General features: G+C 45.8%; 1 protein-coding gene across 2 annotated transcripts in view; it reads right to left on the reverse strand.

The window, feature by feature from the left end:
* The window catches only part of NF1 (neurofibromin 1), a 290,705-nt gene that overhangs the window by 106,260 nt on the left and 167,607 nt on the right, over positions 1-16,838 (reverse strand). The gene's annotated exons all lie outside the window — the stretch shown is intronic.

Below are 16,838 nucleotides of genomic sequence, written 5' to 3' on the forward strand. Positions count from 1 at the left end.
AACACCAACCACTACACTACACTGGCTTGAACAATGGCAAGAAGTTGGGCCTGAGTGAAGCATGGAAGTCAGGTGGCAGTAAGTTGTCTGGTGGTTGCCAGCAGGCTTGACTCCAAGGCTTCAAGGTTGCTAACACTTTCATGGTCTCCTAGCAACGGCACTGAGGGAATTTGTTTCTTAGAACTACAAGTTCTGCTTCTATCATTTTGTGTGTGTGAGGGGGGTTTAAAACACCAATGTTTTTGTTGTTGTTTAAATCTCAGATTTGTGGAAAGATCTGTCTTGTATGTCCATTGCTCCAATCTCTGGATTTAAGTATCCACAGATTTGGCTCTGCACATGCACACACACCCCACATGCACACTTTCCACCAGCTGACAGTTTGTTCAGCAGTCAAGAGCTCTTCTCCAAAGACTGCACTGTCCATACTGCACCCTTCATCTGTGCAAATGCTAATATCCAGATTCTCAAGTCATCTCTCCGCTTGATGCTTCCTGTACCAAAGGGCGATAAACTTCCTCTTTATGTGAAAATAGTATCCTTCAGCAGTGCAAGAGCCACCCACCATTTAACACCCTATTGTTGTGTTCTCACTTCCTTACTCTTGAAATATTAAAATGTGAACTCGAAAACGAGAAGCTTGGTTAGTACAGACGACATTACCATCCAGGTAAGACAGACTTTATTATTGCTTGTTTTGTTAGAAAAAGGCTGTCAAGTTGTAATATTGGTGTGGAATAATCTTTCTATTCAAAGTTACATGCTTTGCAATACTAGATACTTAGAGGGACCTGGATACTTAAAAGCTACTCTATTTTCCCCCCTCTACCATGTTCAAAGTTCATACGTTGAAAAAGAGTAATTTTTGAAGTCTCCTAATTGTGAATTGCGCTTTTCCTAGTGAATTACCAGACATCTCATTGCAATATGTGCATGCTGATGAGTAAGTTGAGAGACCAGGCGCAGTCATTACAGTACAGGACTGTGGCTTGAGTTCAAATCCCCAACTTGCGATGAAGCTCACTAGATAAGTGAGAGCAAGGGACACACTCAGACTAACAAAGGTAAAATGGAAGGGGAGGCACTGCTGAGCTTTTTGAAGGAAGGTGGGCTAAAAATGAGGGTGACTGCTACAAGATGCAGGGCTCTCAACCCTGCTTGAAATGTCACTTCAGTTCAAACAGATAACGAGAACAAGAGAGATAAATCAGGTGTATAATACATGACGGAAAGAAACTAACATTTCTAGTGGAGTGAATGTTTTTTAAAATGTGGGCATACTACAGCCTCTAAAGTAATAGGGAGGGGCCACAGCTCTGCAGAAGAGCATCTGCGTGGCATGCAGAAGTTCCTAAGTTCAATCCCCAGCATCTCCAGCTCAAACAATCAGGTAGCAGGTGACAGGGAAGACCTTCCTGTGCTGAGATTCTACAGAGCGGATGCTAGTCGGAGTAACATTGACCTTGGTTGTTGTATAGCCGTGGTCTTGGCATTGTAGTTACTACAATGCCAAGACCACGGCTATACAGCCCGGAAAATCCACAACAACCATCGCTCTCCGGCCGTGAAAGCCTTCGACAAAAAATTGACCTTGATGGACCAAAGGTGGCCGCAATAGAAGGCGGCTTCTTGTATATGCTCGTTTACCCGGGATAGCTATTATCTGTCCACATATGATGCTATAGGGCTATGGAGCAGTACACCGAAAATACAACCTTCTTCGGTGCATTGTTTCCTTTCCCCCAATCCAAGAGACTATAGGCCATTAGAAACACATTAATTAAATGCTCCGATCCACAGAGGCTGCCTGTTGCATCTGTGCATGATCTACTGCTCTGGTCTCCCTTCCAAATGAGGTTGTGCTGGGGAAAGGGGAGCAGATAATGCTTTTGCCTCTCTGTATCAGCTGTCATTACAGCATTCAGGAGGCTGCCCATTCTGTCTCTTTATGAATCTTTTCTTGGCTTCTTGAAGAGGAACAAATGTTCACACTGAGACACTCTAAAAGAAAACCTTTTGAGACTTAAGAGGTAAGGTGTGCCTTCAGCTCTCATTCAGAAAAACAAGCATGCCCCACTGTCAGAAGTCTGGAGGAAATTGCTGGGTCCCAACAGCTTTGCCCGTTTTATCTCTCATACCATTCTAGAGCCTGACAGAAGTTCAAACCATGCAAAAATACCCTTCCAAACAAAACAAAATGCTGATGCAGGACACAAAACGGGCAAGGGAAGAACCTGCACAAAGTTCCCAGATAGGTTTATTAAGTTGCACATTTTGGGTTTTCTCAGCTGCAGTCCAGAAATTATATTTTATGATTCAGACTTCCAATATGCCTTGCATAGGAAACAAGGGCGCTGTGAAAATCAAAATTTGCTTCTTCAGAGAACAGTTGAATTTCTTAGGGGGGGCCTCAGGCTAAATACTAAGTACGCAGAAGATCGCAGGGTCAACCATATACTCCCGCTGTAACCAAAACCCACCCAGATGCCTCAATATGTTCTTTTAGACATCACAAATTAGTAGTCTGAGAACTAACTGCCTTTCTTTTTTTGACAGCATAGGATGAAAATGGACACGATCCCCATTGTTTTCATTTTCTTCTATGGGCAACTGTGGTGTAGCTACCTCTCAGCTGAGATCAAGGGGCCAACAAATTCTTCACTTCCACCCACTTTTCAGATATCTGCCACTGTAGGAGTTGGCCCCACTACCCAACCCTTCAGGTATTCATCTTCAACTAGCAAACACAGAGCCACTGTCAAAAATGCAGGGTGGACGGCTCCTGCCTCTACACTCACAGTTACAGTGGCACAAGAAAACAAGCTTCATGATGGGCACTTAATCGGGGCAGTGCTAATTGGGATCATCTTGATGGGTATGATAGTAGTGATCGTTGGCATCTTTCTATGGAAGAGGCTGAAGACGACAACTTTGGTGGATCCCCATTGGGCTGGCCGTTCCCCATTTGCAGATGGAGACGTGCTAGAAATTACTGCAGACAAAGAGCCCATTCAAAACTCAAAGCGAGCCTCCGTTCTCTCTCTTTTGCCTTGGAAGTTCAACAAGAACACGCTCCTGTTGGAAAACGTTGAGGGACAGCTCTCTGAATCAGGGCAAAGCCTGGATGTTCCAACAGCACACAGTGATAAAAAAAGGGACAGCCGGTCAAGCCCTACGGAAACGGGGAATTCAGTTTCTTCAGTTTCTTCAACCAGCCTGCAGACTCCAGTCTCAGATGGACCAAGCAGCTTGATCGACATTCCGCTCCAGTCGGATGGTCTCTTACCAGAACCGGCAGATCTGCCTCCTCCGCCCAGCAGCATCAGTGAAGTCGGCAAGGACCTCTGTCCAAATGGCCCAGAGTCCCCCCCATTTCAGTTAGCTGCAGAGACTCCATGTCCAGTACTTCCAGACTTCTCTCAAGAAAACCCAGGCGAGGAGTCGTCGCTCCCTCCACCACCCGAAGATTTTTTCTAAGCCGGGACTCTGCCACAAACTCCACGTCCTCCTTTCCACAGGCCTTTTGGAAGCAACGTGAACTGGCAGGAAAGCCAATGTAACTTATAACTGCTGCTTGCCTGTGGCTTTCTGCAAGCTTAAGAGGAGCACCGTTGCTTGCTTGGACATCAAGAGAGCCCTGCTGAATCCGACCACACGGGTCCATCCAGCCCAGTGTGCTGTTTCCAGTAACAGGCAAGCAGTTGGTTCCAGGGTCCACGCCAGCAGCGGCTGCCCATCCTTGCCAACTCACATTCAGAGCTGGACTGCTTCTGATCATGGAGGTTCTGTTTAACTGTCATGGCGAACAGCAGCTGGATATCCTACGTAAGCTTGTGCTCCTTTCTATTTTCTTCATTTAGTCAAGATCTAATTTTTTAAAAGGAGCTTTTTTGGGTCTTTGCTAAGTACCTTCAGGATTGGTTTAGATCTTCCCTGATCTGCAGCTTGCATTTTATCTGAGCTTCTACTATAGTGAACGTAAGCATCCTGAAAGGACTCGACCCTCCCGACTCTGCCTTTTAGCTTGTCACTTCTGCTAAAATTAAGCACAGTCCACACTGGACTTCCTAGGTGACTTTTCCATTCTTGCGCAGGACTAATTCGACTGCACTACACTTACTGTTCCCAAATGGTTCAAGAGTACTTGCCCTTCGCACCCGATCCCGGAGCCAAGGATGAAGTCAAGCATTCTCTTCCCGTCACAGCAGGCTGTGGGACTGACCATTCGGAAACACACCCCATTTGCCGTATTCGTTTGTTGCAACTTCAAGGTACATTTGCTCCAGACAATCTCAGCTGAAAAATAACTATTGTGATGTTTCTGCTTTTGGCTGCCCCAGGAAATGATACTTTTACTTTTAACGATACTTTTATATGTGGATTTCATCTTCATAAACTGAGATTTGCCTGCAGTAGCGGGGAAGTGACACACAATTACCTCACCACATGTTGAAGTGCCTGTTGTTATAATGGTGAGGTGTGTGTGGAAGGTGTGCACAGGAGAGAGTCCTTTACATCGCAAGGGTCTGCAGTGTTTGTATGCTTTTCCATTCCAAGAGTCCTGCTCACTGAGAAACACCGCAACGATCCACCGGCCCCTGAAATCCCTGTTTGGGTGTCCAGAACGCAGGGCATCCTTGCTAGTTGTGCCCACGTCCAGGACTGCCCATTGGACTTCATCTCTTACCGCACTGTGCCATATGATAACGTTTGTTTATAAAAGCATTACCAACTGTTGTCATTAAGCATTCCAAATGGCTTCTAATGTTCAACATTTCCACTGTTCTTTCTAAACGAGGTTTAAGTTTTTAGTACCCAACTCAATACTTTTTAAAAATTATCATCATCATTATGCTGTTGTTGTAAGCTGCCTTGGGTTTTCTTAAAAGAAAGCAAACCATGTAATATTTACACTCTGACGGTGCTGCTAATTGGGGCATTTCTCTTATATGAAGCACTCTGCAGCTTTTGAGAGAGAGAACATCAAGGGAGAATAAAATCAAGAGCCACACTGAGGCCCTCTCTGGTGAGGCAGTTACCACACTGGACAGGAAGCTTGCACACTGCGGTTTCCTTAATCTACTCTCAGAGAGAGAGAGAGAGAGAGAGAGAGAGAGAGAGAGAGAGAGAGAGATGCAGAGGAGTTAGCCGTGTTAGTCTGTGGTAGCAAAATCAAAAAGAGTCCAGTAGCTCCTTTAAGACTAACCAATTTTATTGTAGCATAAGCTTTCGAGAATCAAGTTCTCTTCGTCAGATGCATGAGAGAGAGAGAGAGAGAGAGAGAGAGACTGTATAAATGGGGAAGAAAAGTGTGCATACACAAAAACTGAGGACAACAACTGACAGTAATGTTTTCCTGAATCAGATAAATTTAGATTGTCATTGCGGTGCAGTAGTCAGCGTGTCAGAGTAGGACTGGAGAGACCCTAATACAAATCTCCACTCTGCTACGAAGCCAGATATCTTACAGGGGACTAGTAACTTGCTTACACACTCTCTCTTTCTAACCTAAACAACCTGGAATTTGCTGTCAGGTTTTTGAGCTGTTTTGTTTGTACTTTTAAAAATGATTTTACTGTAGCACTTGCATTGATATAAGCCTCTTGAAGACCTATGGGTCAACATGGCAAAATGTAAGAAATAAAAGAGATTCAAAACACCAAATTGACTTCGTTTCTGGACATGGGCTTAGTTCACTGAAGGCTGGTGTTCCCTGCCTGTTCTGTTTGGGAAACATTCCCATCCTCTGAGCCAAACAAAACCAAGACTTAGCAGAGGCCAAACTTTTCTGCTATTTTGCATGCAGGAAAAGCAGCAGCCCCCAACCAGCGCAAGGAGCTGAAGCAGCAGCAGGAGGTGGGGTCAGCTCCAGGGGACGAAGGGGAAGCATCTCCGCAACGGCTAGGGGAGAGCTGAGGAACCTGACCCAGAAAGGGAAGTGGCGTAAGGGAGAAAACCACTTCTCACCAAGGGCCCGTCGCGTCCCCTTTTTCTTTCCTGCTCATCTTAGACCCCCCCCCCCCGAAATGCTCCCCAGCCACCATCACCTTGCACAGCCCTACACTCGCCAGCTCCCTTGGGGGCGAAAATCACTCCCATTATTCTGTACATAGATGTGCAAGTCCCAAAAGAAATCCTTTCGGAGGTGGTGCATTTTAAAAAAGAGGTGCCATCTTTGATCAAGAGGAGCTCAATGTAGGAAAAAATATTCCTGGCTGAAACTCCCCTACTTTCCTTGCACGAAGACCCGCCTATGGCAAACGGCTTCCATGAGGGCTGTGCGCTTAAACGTGAGCAGAAAACAATGCTGAAAATTCAGCTGGAAGTTTATTTGGTGGCTTTGGGAGAAATACATTCTTCTGAAGCCAAACTCTGTGCCTTTCCATTCTAAAAAAAAAAATCTCAGCAATATTAGTAAAGAAAATACAAAAAACCTCCAAAGAGGAAAAAGAAATGGAAGAGGGGATCGAGGTACTTCCCAAGGAGAATATGAATCAACAATTGTAACTCAGGAGGAGAAGTGTTTTAGACAATTTGACCAAAGGAGAGTTTATTCCCAAAGAGCATTTCAATTGTCTTCACGTCTTATTTTTGTAAAGGGTTTTATATACCAGTGAAATTGGTGTATGTGTGTGCGCATGTGTGCATTTTAGAGCTTCACAGGTTAAGAAATAGTAAAGAGTCCTGTAGAGCCAGTTTGGTGTAGTGGTTAAGGGCACATGGACTCTCATCTGGAAAGCCGGGTTTGATTCCCCCCTCCCTCCTCCACTTGAAGCCAGCTGGGTGACCTTGGGTCTGTCACAGCTCTCTCAGAGCTCTCTCAGCCCCACTCACCTCACAGGGTGTTTTGTTGTGGGGATAACAATGACATACTTTGTAAACTGCTCTGAGTGGGCATTAAGTTGTCCTGAGGAGCAGTATATAAATCACATGTTATTGTTATTATTATTAAGACTAACCAACTTTATTGTAGCATAAGCTTTCAAGAACCACAGCTCTCTTTGTCAGCTGCATCTGATGAAGAGACTTGTGGTTCTCAAAAGCTTATGCTACAATGAAGCTGGTTAGTCTTAAAGGTGCTACTGGACTCTTTACTATTTTGCAAGTACAGACTAACACGGCTAACTCCTCTGGGTCTATGAACAGGTTAGAAAGGAATACTAGTGTTCCAGGTAAGCATCAGAGGTGAAAGTGTTAGCTGTCTCACCAATATGTGAAGCAATTTTAACTATATACATCATACCATAGACTTTAATTTGATGAAAGCAAGAATATTGAACGGTCTTAATGTTATCAGAAAATAACCATGTATGTCTGCCACGTATGTCTATTGCACTCTGTTATATTCTGGGCCTCTGAGAATGTGTAGAGGAATAACTGTGTAGCTGTGAATCGCTTATCTTGCCGGTGTCTACTTTCACTTTCTTGACTGGCATGGGAAAGTGTCCTTGAAGTGCCGGTCAGAGCCGCATCTCTCTGAAACATGGAATGAGCTCATCCTCCTCTTCCCCTTCCCCCTCCGCCATCCATCCTTCTATGCCCTGCGTGCCTAAATTCTAATGGTCCTCATCCCAGGGCGGGAACCTTGCCCTATAACTAACGTTGCTTCCTCCCTTTTCGTCACTTCTGCCAAGGCTGTAGTCTGAGTGCACTGAGACTGATGGATCTCTAATAAAGGAACTTTAACTGGACTCTTGGAGTGTCTACACAATGAAGTATCTGGGGATCTAATTGGCACGGCCTAACACAAGCTCTCAAGATGGCTAAGTATGTTTATACATTGGTTTGTACTCCCTGTAATTTTTTTAATGGGACAGGTTGCTGCAATGCACACTAGTTCAAAAGGCCTTAAAAGGGATGTAGACAAATTCTATCAATGGCTATGATGGCTAAATGGAACCTCCATGCTCAGAGGTCGTGTACCTTTGAAGTCTAGTGGGTGGGACAATAGTGTGAGGCTTTAGCCTTTACACCCTCATCACTCTTATTACTCTTATTAGTATGTTAGAAAAGAGATCTCCAGGAACTCTGAGGGCCTGTGGCATCCTTTTTATGAGCTTCTCAAATAATAACTACCTTAGGAGCACCTTTAGACAGCTGGGCAGTCAGTCTCCTGCATTTGATTTGATTGTAAAACCTGTGAGTGCTCAAAGACCTTAAAATTGCAAGACATTTTGACGGGATGTGTGTGACAAACAGGCCCTAGATACCAGAACGAGGAGGAAAAAGGAATCCCCTATACACAGCTCAAATCGCCCGCCTGCACAAAATCACCGCAGAACTTCCCAGTCCAGACACACCCCTCAGGCATTTGGGAGTTCTGTGCCAAATTTGCATTTCTGAGGGCTGAAAAAATGTTTTCTTCGGTTTGGGCTGCATCTGAAGGCTTAACCTTAAAAGAGTTCAGAGCACGCCTGTTTCACTGGCAGTTTGAATCATTCACTTATTCACCCCATGCCCTCATCTGCCCCCAAGGAATGCCCTTTTCAGTCAATCTCACTGCTCAGGTATATCTAAGGACAGAATCCAGGAATGTAAGTGGATGCTAAGTCACTATTTTCTTGCACCGCTAAGTGCCAGAATTGGTTTCAGCTGGTTGTCAGCACTGCAGAGTGAAGAGCTGCCAAAAAGAGTAAAATAAGTAAGTAAGATGCAAGTACAGCACAAGTAAGATGACATACGCTGTGATATACTACTCAGACTCTGCCTTACAGGGTCGAAGAGCTCACAATGCGCACACAGGCCTTTCTATGGTTTTAAGCGGTTATGGTGGAAATTAGTTTAGAAGGCCTTAAGGAGAAGACAGCCACGGAACGTCCATGCTGTAGTGGTTGCAGGAGGGGGGAGGCCAACAAGCGGCAAAGGGTTTGGCTTTTGTTCACCTGCTTGTGGCCTATTCAGGGCACCTTGCTGTCCATTCTGGAAAATGGGGCACTGAGCTAGACAGGCCATCTGGACCCTTATATTCTCGCTAGCTGTGACAGCAGGGAATGGAACCTCCTTGTTCAGAGGCAGTATAGTGCTGAGCAGGGCTTTTTTCCTGGGAAGAGAGGGGGCGGAACTCAGGACCGCACAATGACGCCACTTTGGGTCAGCTGGAACAAGGGGGGAGTTTTTAAAAGTTTAAATCAGCAAAAATGGTCACATGGCCGGTGGCCCCGCCCCTAATCTCCAGACAGAGGGGAGTTTGGATTGCCCTCCTCGCCGCTGGAGTGCGCAGAAGGCAATCTCAACTCCCCTCTGTCTGGAGATTAGGGGGCGGGGTTACCGGCCATGTGACCATTTTCAAGAGGTGCCGGAACTCCATTCCACCGCGTTCCCGCTGGAAAAAAGCCCTGGTGCTGAGTATGAGACAGTGGGATAACAACAGAGGAACGTTATGCAGTAGGGCTGCCAGGCCCCCCTTCCCTGGGCAGAAGGTGGAAGGCCTGCACTTACCTTAGGCAATCTCCTCGCACATTCACACTACCGGCCAGCACGATGACATCACTTTCAGGAAGTGATGTCATTGCGCAGGCCATGTGCTGCCCCTGGGAGCACTCCCATGCTCTGCAGGGAGCCGAATCCGCCAGGGTGGCGCGATGGGCCCTGGAGTGCTCCTGCGCTCCACAGCAGCCTGATTTGGGCTGAATCAGGTGGCTGTGGTGTACAGGAGCGAGCTGTGCCACCTGGGAGCATGCCCCAGGAGGCGCACTCCCCCGCCTTTTCCCCCAGCTCCAGGTAAGTGGAGGCAGAGGGTGGAGGGTAGGAGCGGGGGATCCCCTGCCCCCAGCAGACCCTGGCAACCCTAGTATACTGCCATCATCATCCCCCCTGCTTGAGGCCCTGCCAGGACCACTATGGGAAATAGGACGCTGTGTTGTGGAGATATTAATTTAATCCCATATACTCTAGTTGTACATGTGTATTCTAATGAACTTTGTACGACCTTTAACATAGTTTTTTAGTAGGTTGTATAAAAGCACAGATGTTTCTTTTATCTTGGAACAAAGGCAGATTAATGTTAACAAAGGTAGACAGTTCATAGAATCATAGAGTTGGAAGGGGCCATACAGACTATCTAGTCCAACCCCCTGCCCAGTGCAGGATCAAAGGTAGATTAGTGATTCCTTAAAGTGATTCCTCAAAGTTGGACAAAGGTAGATTATTCCTTAATTGCTAGAATGGACCACTTATACTCCACTCATCTAGCTTTTGATAACTTTTTAGGATTTATGGAGTTTATCATGCAGGTGCACAATAACATCACACTTAGCTTTAGCAAAATGTCATATGACTGAAAATCTTAAGAATCAACTAAATCTAAGACCAATCATATTTTTATGTTATTGTCACTTGTAAAAGATCTTAGAGATATCTTTATAGATAGAACATGTCAGTTAGCATTAAAAATGTTACCCAGGTAAGAAACTAGTCCAGGATTTTGATGAAGAAAATCTATGCAAGTGAGAAATATACGTCTCTGTGAGTCTATGGAGAATTCAATATTGAGAATCCAGAATTGAGTATGATCTGATTTTAAATCATTCATAGTTTTGAGAAATGATAAGGGATTCACTTTTTATTGCATGCATATTACTGGATTCATTTTAATAAGCTTTTATATTTTAGTAACTTGCTTAATTAAACAGATTAGGGTTTATTGTCGAAGGCTTTCACAACAACCATCAGATTAGGGTTTGGTTGTTGTGGATTTTCCGGGCTGTATAGCTGTGGTCTTGGCATTGTAGTTCCTGACGTTTCCCCAGCAGCTGTGGCTGGAATCTTCAGAGGTGTAGCACCAAAAGACAGAGATCTCTCAGTGTCACAGTGTGGAAAAGATGTTGGCAGGTCATTTATATCTACTCAGGAGGGGTGGGGTTGGGCTGAGTCATCCTGTAAGTTTCCCAGGGTGTGGCATGATAATGGAGGGAGGCTTCACTGTATCCTGAGGAGGTTCTTTTGCATATGGATTGGTGCTTGATGTGCTAATCTTCTCTGCAGGGCTATTGTCGGGTATAGAGTGTTTTGTTAGCCTGGTGTTTTTCAGGACTGGAAACCATGCTCTATTCATTCTTAAAGTCTCTTCTTTCCTGTTGAAATTGTGCTTATGCTTGTGAATTTCAATGGCTTCCCTGTGCAACCTGACAAAGTAGTTGGAAGTGTTGTCCAGTCTTTTGGTGTCCTGGAATAAGATACTGTGCCCTGTTTGAGTTAGGCTATGTTCAGCCACTGCTGATTTTTCAGGTTGTCCAAGTCTGCAGTGTCTTTCATGTTCTTTTATTCTTGTCTGGATGCTACGCTTTGTGGTCCTGATGTAAACCTGTCCACAGCTGCAGGGTATACGGTATACTCCTGCAGAGGTGAGGGGGTTTCTACTGTCTTTTGCTGAACATAGCATCTGTTGTATTTTTCTGGTGGGTCTGAATACTGTTTGTAAGCCGTGCTTTTTCATGAGCTTTCCCATCTGATCAGTGATTCCTTTGATATATGGCAAAAACACTTTTCCTGTGGGAGACTGTTTTTCCTTAGTTGTTTGATTTATCCTTGGTTTACTCGATCTTCTGAGTAAACCAAGTAGCAAGTCTCTGTCTTGTGGTGCTACACCTCTGAAGATGCCAGCCACAGCTGCTGGCGAAACGTCAGGAACTACAATGCCAAGACTGCGGCTATACAGCCCGGAAAATCCACAACAACCATCACTCTCCGGCCGTGTAAGCCTTCGACAGATTAGGGTTTGTTTCAATAATGAATAAAGATTAAACTTTAAAGGAAGTCTGTGTGCCTTGTTGGGAAGAGTTAAACAAGAACTCACACAACATAAATTGTACAGAGAGGCAAGTGCTCTACAAGAGAGATTTCTGCTTTCAGACCTTATCTGAAAGCAGACCTTTCTAAGCTTACCCAGAATTTTGAGAGATAAATAACTGAACTGGACAGCTTAGAATCTTTGATGAGGTAGGGATAAATCAGTCCATTATAGCTGGACTATATGGACCATTGCTTTGATACAGCAAAGCTTTTATGTTTGCGATCATGGGTTTAAATGTGGTAGTATCTTTTCCTAAAACAATTACTTAATGACCAAGTGTGGATTAACTGCATTAAAGTAAAATGATCTGCAGATTTGCAATGGCCACAGCTGAAATGATCCATCCATTTGTACAACTATTCAACATCTTAAGTTTTGAGGCATAGGTTAGAAGGGTGAACAATTGTTCTTAACAAGATGATGATTTCCCATTTCTATCACCCTGATAGTCGAGTCGGCCTAGGGCAACAGGAAAGCCAAGAAAAGGCTGCAATCGTCTACAGCACCGTGGGGAGCTTGCCAGGGATTTCAAAGGGGAGGTGGGCTGCAGAGCACCCAGGGCGATCTCTCGTGCTGTGCCAACCACTCTGGGTGGAGGAGCAGACAAGGCCCCCAGCTCAAACTCCTCCTGCACCGAAACGCACTCGTAGAATCGTGTGGGATTTAGGCCCAGGAAGCGGCTGCCTGAGCTGCGCAGCAAGCCTCTCACGCGCATGGGAATGCTTGAGCCCCTTAGGCTGGAGCAGTGGTTCAGTGGAAGTGGACAGACGGTGTTCCTCTATTTTTAGAATGTCTACCCCACCTTTCTAAATGCAAGGATACCTCAGTTAACAGTAAAACACACAGATTAGATCAGACCATCGCTGAGTCAATCTGAACCAAAAAAGCACACACCAGTATAAACACAAAACGCTGTGGTTGCCAGCAGCAGTCGCGGTATTAAAAACAACAAACTAAAATGTCCTGGACAGATAAAAATCAATTTTCAAAGGCTCTCCAGAAGAAGCACAATTAAGGCCAACAAGGATTAGTGGTGCTAACTGTGCCCCTTGGTGGTGGTGGGATTCTGGAGTCTGAGTACTTACCAGCTTCACCTGCCACTGTGAAAGTTCGCTGGGGCTCACGGCCCTGGTCATCTGCTCTCCAGATCCCAAGCTGGTATGTATAGATGAATATGGCCCTTCAGGTCCCTTGGACCCAAGGTGATGAGGACTTCAGGTAAGGTCCCACATAAGGGACTCTTGAACCAGGGTTCCCAACAGCCAAGCTCGAGGGCCTTAATGGCTTAGTATATGCACTCTACTGCTGAATACAGACAGGCAAGAGGCAGAGACAGGGAATGCTCCTCCGTGCTCTAAAGGATAGGGGGACAGCCCAAAATTGCTAGCAATCTTAAAGTGAAGAAAGAAAGTTGTCATGTGAGCCAGAAGTTGCCTCCAGGTCATAGGCAGCCTTGACTGCTCCAAGGAAGTGCAATAAGACTAATTCAAAGGAGTATAATTTCCCCTGAAACAGTCCATTCATTCTGCAAAGCCCACACTTGTTTGGAAATTGTACCCGTCAACTGAGCCAACTGGCAGGCGCTCCAGAGCAGGCAGCATGGCTCAGGAACACTGGAACCAGCTCCCTATACAAGGGCTGCACAGGAATCTGCCTTTGGGGAGAGGCTCAGATGCTGCCCCGAAGCACATCTGTCGAGAACAAAGACCTATTCATCCCCTTTCCTTTCTTACTGTAAAATGGCAATTCAAGGCTGCTTACAATAGAAAAGCTGATATCTAGCAATCTACGGCAAAACTGCCAACAAACATAAAATTCCTTGTTTAAAAAGATATGTAGTATGCCTTCTTTACGCAATCCACAGTTGAGTTGCCCCCAATGAGAAAGTCCCATTTCATCCTAGATTTAACTTCTCAGGAAAAGGGCAAAGATGGCAGAGTTACCCTCACCTTTCTCAATATCAACAGAGCTTAGTCAGAATGATAGAGAGTATAGAGAGAGAGTAAATCTGGTGCACCTCCTGGAGCCAAATCAAATAAGCAGGCCCCATGTCGACGGAAGTACACACACAAACACAGAAATATGTATAATATCTATTAGAATCAATATCAACATGGCCTCATCTGTGGATACTTCAATCTGGAGACAGGAGCCATGGACAGACAAGACAGATATTTCTACAAACCTGAGAAAAGCCCTAGGTTTGAAACCTAAAAAAACACACACTAGGTAAATGCCCCCCCAAAGAGAGAAGCAGCACCTGTAGCTTTAAGAAATTAATGCCCTCAGTGGCTGTTGCTAAGCAACCACAACAGTATTGCCTGCTCTCCAGCCTTGGCTTCTGTCCATAGGATTGTCGAGTGCCCGTTTTCCCCTGGACAGTCCAGTTTTTTGCCAGACTGTCTGGGGCACAGAAATTTGAAATACCAGATACCTGCGCATGCCCACTCACCTTCCTGGCCTGCTGCTGCACGATGCGTGCCCCCACTCCCCCGACCATCCAGCCTGCCATGAGCCCGGGGAATGGCCAGCCCACTCACCTGCTCAGTCTGCTGCTGCAAAGCACATGCCCAGGGAGCAGCCAGACAGACAGTCTAGCCTCTCATGCTCCAGCAGTGATGTCACCATGCTGGGCTGGGAGTGCACATGCACAGAAAAGGGGGCCTGGGTCCGGTCTGAGGGAAAAGCCATCTGGCAACCCTATCCGTAAAGGGCAGCAGGACAGGCAGGCGCCTTCTTAGCTGTGTTTTAGCGTTTGAGAGAGGATTGCAGGCTTGGCACCAACCGCCAGGTGACTCACTACCACGAAACTTACCCAAGCCCAGCTGTTTACTAATGTTCAACAGCAGCTATCCCACAAAAGACAATGTTGTGTAGTAATTAGAATTTCAAGGTAGGATCTGGGAGACCCAGGTTCAAATCCCCATTCTGCCATGGAAGCTCTCTGGGTAGTACTGGGCCAACTATACATTCTCAGCCTATCCTATCTCACAGGATTGTTGTAAGGATAAAAAGGAAAAAGAGAAGAATACTGTAAGCTGTTTTGAGCCTCCACTGTGAAGAAAGATGAAGTATAAACAAGGTTGCCATATACTCAACGGGGGCAAGAGATGTCCCGCACTTTAGAGGCCAGTGAGAGAAAGAATAAAATTGAAATGCTGTCAGGGACAGCATGATGTTACTTCTCGGTTCCTCAGAAAAATCTATCATAAAACCATAGAGTTTTTGATGATTCCTAGAGAGATGTGATGTAACTTTTGGTGTCGCTGGCAGCTACATTTCTATGGATCCCCCGGTCTCCCACTGGATACCAGGCCAGGCCTGGCAACTTTAGATACAAATGAAGCAAATAAGTAATAAACACAGCTGAAGATAGGAGAGCAGAGAAAAGGCTGGTGGGTGGGTGGGAATTTGTAAGCAAGAAAAGGGAAGAGGTTATGTGAACTACCATGGATGGGAAAAATAAATAATGTGGGGAGGAGGATACAGGGGAAAACGAGGTCCCCCCCCCCGCCACAAGTCTTCGCAGGTTCGCCACTGCACAGCTGGAACAGGCCCAGAAGGCTGGGGACTGTGTGGCTAGGTTTGCCACCCTCCCCTCCTCCACCTGCCACCCTCCAGCCCTACTCACCTGGCTGGCAGGGGGGAAGAAGTGCATGCAGGCACGCCCATGTTGCACTAGTGCTGAAGCCGAGCTCAGCTCAGTAAAAACTCCCTCCAAACAGGGAATTTTTACTGAGCTCAACATGCCCTACAGCTCCCCGTCATGCCGGAAAAGGACATCATTTTTGGCACGACAGAAAAGCATGGGAGCTAAGCACACTGCTGCTGCTCCTCACCCCTACACCCCATCCTTTGGCCCCTGGCAACCCTACATGCTGCTGGGCCCGGGGGTAGGAACCACAGGGCCAGGCCCAAGGACCAGAACTCTGCAGAAATCTGCAGAGAACCCTGACAGGCTGCCGGGGGAGGGAAGGAGGGTAAGCTGAAGACAAGGGAGGAGGAGCCAATAAAGGCAGGCTAGCAGCTGGAGAGGAAGGAAGCAGGAAACGGGGAGACAGTATGGGGAATATCAGGAAGAGGAAATAGTGAGGGAGGAGCAAATAAGATTCCTCCTGTAAGCCTTATAATATTCCTAATTATTTAAAATATATCAGACATCTTGTGATGTCCTTCAGCCAGCATCAACTAGTACCAGCTAACACTTAATTGGGGAAGCTGCAGTGAATCAGAAAATAGTAAAGAGTCCAGTAGCACCTTGAAGACTAACCAACTTTATTGTAGCATAAGCTTTCGAGATCCACAGCTCTCTTTTCAGATGCATCCAACTGATGAAGAGATGCAACCGATGAAGAGAACTGTGGTTTTCAAAAGTTTATGCTACAATAAAGTTGGTTAGTCTTAAAGGTGCTACTGGACTCTTTACTATTTTGCGACTACAGACTAACACGGCTAACTCCTCTGGATCAGTGAATCAGCCTCAGAGAGAGAGGAAAAGTAATTCAGAGCCAGGAAGCACACTGGAGCAGAGAGTGTTGCAATGAGCAAAGTGGGTGGGTGGGAGGCAAGGGCTTGTAAAGAACACCCCAGAAATGGTCATCCTAGTATATATGAGGAAAAGTACTTGGGGGGGGAATAACTTTTAGGTATAATGCCATTTTTTATTGCCCACGCGCAATAAAATTAATTCTCAATGTGGCTGTATGATGCTGCAGCTGCGATGTCATGAAGAACTGACTGAAGCAGTCAGAACAGTGTTTTTTTTTATGAAAGAGGTCCTTAAATCACACAGGCAATTCATGCAAGGGGGGGAGGGGGGGCTTTGCTTGGCTCCTGCTTCTTCCTTATAGCCTAATACATTGTAGCCACTTTCAACCTGCCGGGAGCCAGAAGCAGGGTCAAGACGCATGATAACGCATGGAACGTCTGGCAGGAGGCCAGACTAGACCATCTTTGCATTTCTTTGCAGCACTATAGAATTTAGAAAATAAAGTCTATTTATACATGCTCTTTAAACTCACTCCTCTTCAAAGGACTTGGAGCAGTA

This window comes from Eublepharis macularius, chromosome 17 (assembly GCF_028583425.1).
Source record: "Eublepharis macularius isolate TG4126 chromosome 17, MPM_Emac_v1.0, whole genome shotgun sequence".
In the NCBI taxonomy this organism is placed as follows: domain Eukaryota; kingdom Metazoa; phylum Chordata; class Lepidosauria; order Squamata; family Eublepharidae; genus Eublepharis; species Eublepharis macularius.